The sequence below is a fragment of the Oncorhynchus clarkii genome, chromosome 22 (genome assembly GCF_045791955.1).
Source record: "Oncorhynchus clarkii lewisi isolate Uvic-CL-2024 chromosome 22, UVic_Ocla_1.0, whole genome shotgun sequence".
Taxonomy (NCBI): Eukaryota; Metazoa; Chordata; class Actinopteri; order Salmoniformes; family Salmonidae; genus Oncorhynchus; species Oncorhynchus clarkii.
The window spans coordinates 9,285,796-9,291,795 of NC_092168.1; positions in this window are offsets into that span (position 1 = coordinate 9,285,796).

Genomic DNA, 6,000 nt, shown 5'->3' on the forward strand with positions numbered 1-6,000 from the left:
GGTGTTTTTCAGAGTCAGTAGAAAGGCCTCTTCAGTGTCCTAAGTTTTCATAACTGTGACCTTAATTGCCTACCGTCTGTAAGATGTTAGTGTCTTAACGACTGTTCCACAGGTGCATTTTCATTAATTGTTTATGGTTCATTGAACAAGCATGGTAAACAGCGTTTAAACCCTTTACAATGAAGATCTGTTAAATTATTTGGATTTTTACAAATTATCTTTGAAAGACAGGATCCTGAAAAAGGGACGTTTTTTTTTGCTGAGTTTATCTACTGTAGCCTTGACTGGATTGATCATGTCGACATCATACTTTCAAAATCTTAGCTAGCAAGCTAGAAAGCAGTCATCTTCATGAATCATGTGAACAATCTACTGCCAAATTCTTTTCAAATAAGATAAATTATAGATGTAATATTTTTATTTAATTTAACTAGACTAGTCAGTTAAGAACAAATTCTTATTTACAATCACAACCTACCCCGGCCAAACCCTAACAATGCTGGGCCAATTGTGCGCCGCCCTATGGGACTGCCAATCACGGATGGTTGTGATACAGCCTGGAATTGAACCAGGGTCTGCAGTGACACCTCTAGCACTGAGATGCAGTGCCTTAGCCCGCTGCGTCACACAGATAAAACGTATCGGTGCTCATCGGCCATTGGACATTCCATTGGACATTACACAACAAAGCAAAGCAATCACTAGCCTGCTATTCAGTGGAGTGGGTGTTTGGTCCAAGTCTGAGTGTACGGGTCTCTTTACCAAGCTTAAAAGGATAAACATTCAACACCATGGACATTGGCCATGCTGTCAATCTAGCAAGACTTCTGCTGCGTTCAAAACAACTGGAAACTCGGAACTGGGAAATCTCAGACTTCAGTGAGTTCAGGACAACTGCAAACTCTGAAAAAAACTAGCTCTGACTGGAAAAATACTTTTTGTACAGTCATCCAACTCGGGCCTCTTTCTAGAGCTCCGACGTGATTCAACCTTGTTCCCAGTTGTCTTGAAAGCACCATAAATCCAGAGAATGACAGATTTAGATTATAAAGTTTGATGACAAAATTTGCCCACAAGGACCGCCACACCACCTTCCTGTTCAAGTGAGCACAGCACAACAAGGTGAGTCCAAAAATGTCTTGTATGCTGTTGCATAAATTATGTAATATGCCACGTAGATATGTATACTGTACTGTAGCTAAGAAAGTAATACTAAGTGTATGTTGTGTAGTAAGCTGTTAGTAGCCCATGTGCCTCAACCTAATAATTTGGTCCCTTTCCCCTCATAACTAAGTTTAATGTTCTGACTTGGCACACTTGGTGGTGCCTATAGCCTGTTTTAGAGATATGTAATCATTTAATATTGTAAGAGCTTTCATTGTCTGCTTGTATGCCCCTTTTATTTATCCTACGCTTCTGACTTGGAATACAAATAGTTAAATTGACTATGTCCGTCTTAGCTCGTTCATTAATGTATGAATCGAAATTACTGATTGCCTCTTATCTGCTCGTCATCCCCTCTTGCCATAGTTTATACATCTCAATTGTCAGTAGAAACCACATTTGTTTAAGCAAGTCAGCCATATCAGCTATGTTTTTTAAAGGGAGTAAATGAGTCTGAATGAACTGTTTCGCTGCCAGACAAGGCTCCGCCGATAGCCAGGTGTAGCAGTGGTAAGGTTTCACTCCATGGTGCTGAAAAGAAAGTTCTGCTATTGGGAGAGCTTTATGTAGGCCCTAACAGTTTGTGGGCACAGTTTGTCACCGTTATTGTGTAATTCCTGTATTGTTTAGTATTGTGTTGTGTTGTGTAGTCGCTTTGCTGGCATGCATCCCCATTATTTTGTTGTTGTTTGCCCAACCAAGATTTTCATCCTTAAATCGCCACTGGCAGCAAAGATAAAAAATAATAATAAATATAGGAAGAATTCCATACAGGTAGATGCAATTTCCCGCTCTCAATATCTGTGCATTCCTACTTCCTGGTCACCTGTACAATTGACCGATGACCAATGATCCAACATGTTGTGCCCTCTAAAATCAAGTGGATATACAAAAACAGACAAATACAACAACCACAGAAGTACGCTAGGCCACATTGGCTGCGGTTAGACAGGTGGCCCAAATCTGATATTTTTTCCACTAATTGTCTTTTTGACAAATCACATTCGATCTTTTCACATCAGTGTTTTTTTCAGATCTAATTGGTTAAAAAAAAAATAGTTAAACAAATAGTTTTTTACAATGCCTATAATTATTTCCTTGCGCAGAATAAATGTTGTGTTTTATTAAAATATAACAGAATATGATTATTAAGAAAGCAACAGAGTCCCTCTTACTACTCCTCCCCACTGTGAGGCAAGGTTATTGTTGGACTCAAGTGTTTATTCAGCAGTACAGCAGACGTTAGAGGGGCAATCGACCCTGTCAGATGGCTGGGAATGGGCAGTCATTGGCAGGGAAATGTGCCCTGTCCATCTGCAACTCAGCATACCATCAACCACTCCATCCCTCCACAAGTGACTATGAGGCCTCAGAATTACATACACAGAAGGTACCAAAGGTTTGGGTAAAAAGTGTGTGAGGAGAATCACAGATATAAACTTTTGTAGCTCTTAAAAAAATATGATCTCCCCGCCCCACGGAAATCAAATTAACATAATAATACAAATTCCCATAAAAATCTGTCAGTTAGAGACGTTTTTTTGCATTGGATATGTCTCAATCCACCACATGCACTTCTGCAACTGTGGTGAAAGGTGACAGAGCTAGAGCGGTGTTTGTCAGACCATGAGACATCCCGCAAATCGGTCTTCTCACAAAATGATCTGTAGCATCCGAACGGTTTGAGCTACACACTAATATGGAAAGGTGAGACTTCACGTACATGTACATGTCGTTTGTTTTGCTCTCGGATGCCCACAGGCCTAGCAAGTCTCGTCTGAAGGAAAGTATGCAGTGCATTCAGAAAATATTCAGACCCCTTCCCTTTTTCCACATTTTGTTATGTTACAGCCTTATTCTACAATGGATTAAATCGTTTTTCTACACACAATACCCCATGATGACAAAGCAAAAACAGGTGTTTAGAAATGTTTGCAAATGTATTAAACTGAAATATCACATTTACATAAGTATTCAGACCCTTTACTCAGGACTTTGTTAAAGCACCTTTGGCAGCGATTACAGGCTTGAGTTTTCTTGGTTATGACTCTAGTTTCTCCCATTCTTTTCTGCAGATCCTCTCAAGCTCTGCCAGGTTGGATGGGGAGCGTCTCTGCACAGCTATTTTCAGGTCTCTCCAGAGGTGTTCGATTGGGTTCAAGTCCGGGATCTGGCTGGGCCATTCATGGACATTGAGACTTGTCCCGAAGCAGCCCCTGCATTATGTTGGCTGTGTGCTTAGGGTCATTGTCCTCTTGGAAGGTGAATTTTTGCCCCAGTCTGAGGTCCTGAACGATCTGGAGCAGGTTTTCATCAAGGATCTCTCTGTACTTTGCTCCGTTCATCTTTTCCTCGATCCTGACTAGACTCCCAGTCCCTGCCGCGGAAAAACATCCCCACAGCATGATGGCTGCCACCAGCAGTTTCCTCCAGACGTGACACTTGGCATTCAAGCCAAAGATTTAAATCTTGATTTCATCAGTTATGGGGTATTGTGTGTAGATTGATGAGGAAAAAATAATTGTATCCATTTTAGAATAAGGCTGTAACATAACATTTGTAAAATGTCAAGGGGTCTGAATACTTTCCAAATGCACTGTATAGTGCCAAAAATAAAGGGTTAAATACATGCAAAATAATTCTCTCTCGGGCATAGGACAGACACTTCAGAACAAACAAACCTTTGATTTTCTTTGGGGGGGGGGGGACCATCTGCTGTTCCATGTAGTGAATCTGTTATTCAATGCGTTTGTATGGGTAACAGCAGTAAGGCCCAAAAAAATACATATATTTTTGGGATACTTCAAGGGAGCTTAAAATTCAAAATCAAATAGCTAAATTAACCTTGGTATGACCTTCTTAAAACGATTCCATATAGCTTAGTAGAACCCCCCCCCCCCCCCTTTAGACAGGGCTTTTTAGACTCTTATGGGTTAAATACAAGTCTTTTTTCGATTGAAACCAGTTGCAGTCATGAAATTGTATTGGGAATTGAAACGATGACCTCAGGTTTGACATTTCCTTGACAAAGGTTATTCACCACAATTAGATAGTGTTGTAACAGGATTTATGTCATAAAAGTGCTGTGCTATGCATAAACAAAATGAAAAGGAAGTCTTAATGGATTATAGATAACTCAATGTGGCATATTAATTTAGAATACAGCAAAGAAAATGCGCAGTCTAATTGCTATAATTAATAATGCATCGATTTACATTTACTGTATATTGAGTATCAAAACATTTACTTAAGTCTACACAAACATGCCATTTTGTCATATTAATGAATCACTTCATGCTTTGGTTCATTCCTGTAACACAGCCAGATGCACAGGACTTTGGGGCAGGGTATGTGTGTGTGCATTGCTTATTTCTGTCCTCCAGTCTCCTCATTATGCATGCACAGGTAACCAGCCAAATCCCAGCGGATCAAAGAGCCTCAACACAGCTGAAGGAGGGTACAAAGCCAGTACCTTCTCATATTCCAAATCTGTCCAACCTCACCATCTGCTAGAATGGAAGCTGGCAAAGGCTGCCAGCTGTTGTAAAAGCATTTGTTTCCAAGGTTATTCAACTGCCTACCTCCATCTTACAAAATGCCTAAGGCTAACATAGCATATCGTCTCCCTGTGTGCCATAAAAGCCCTTCACTGTCACTGACAGCTGACTTCTTTGCCACAAAGATAGACAAAAGATTAAATATAAGCCGCGAGGAGACTGGAAAGTGGAGCCCAAATGAAATGTTTTTAGAGTCGGTTTTGGCTCCTCCAGTAGTCCCCCCCCCCACCCACACACATTCCAGATCATAATCTTACACATGGTCAGTAAGACCTCACACCAACCCATAACTTCTCTGCATTCCTCAAATATGTCCACTATATACACACAGCTGTATGCATCAACTTCCATTTACTTAATGTGCCTATACTCTGCAATGCCTAGTTAAATAAAAAAAATACATGTACAGTATGACTGCCAGGAAGAAAATGATTAAACTGTGTAGACATCATACAAACGCTTAGGATATAATTTGAGCAATTTCATAGAGACTTGCTGCCTGTTTCTATCATAAAACAGCCAACTACCCAATAAGAGTGGAGCACTACTTAGGTTAATATCAGATAAGAGCCCCTAGATACTCTATGGTGGATCTGGAAGTCTTCAGTGCTTTGCTGGGTTCAGCCTCAGATATTTTGTGAGTGCACTATAAGAGAGGTCTACACATGCCGAGAACTTCTTCCAAAGAAGCACTTCCATTCAAAGACAGTCTGCTGTGGGTCAGTTTCTGTGGAGACACAGTGAGGCAAAGCTTCCCTGAGACATGCCAGAGTAAGTTTCACTCTCAGAAACCATGGTATTGTATGCTGTAATAACATGACTAAAGTATGTAGATTATGGAAATGTAGGCTAGTGTTCAAGCTCATGTGGAAGAACGGCTCCTGTCAATAGGAGAGGCCAGCGAGACAGAAAATACCTCACAACAGGGAAAATACACCCAAAGACCTTTGGCAATAGTGTAGTCATGACATCTGATCTTCAGGTAGGATGAGCAGAGTTTCTAACTTGGAATCCCCCCCCCACCCACCAGAGTTGCCAGTTGACTTAAACTCACTGAAGTCAAAGATTTCAGAGTTGTCCCAGTTGTCTTGAACACGACATACAAGTGTGACACAAAGAAGAAAAAATAAATGTCCTTCAAGCTGATAATGTACTTGTCACCACCCTGTGGTCACGACAAAATTTGCAGCATGATAAACACTTTCAACCGAACTATTCAATGAACTGATTATAAATGGTAACCTTGTTAACCATAAAACAAAAAGGACATGTTTCTAAC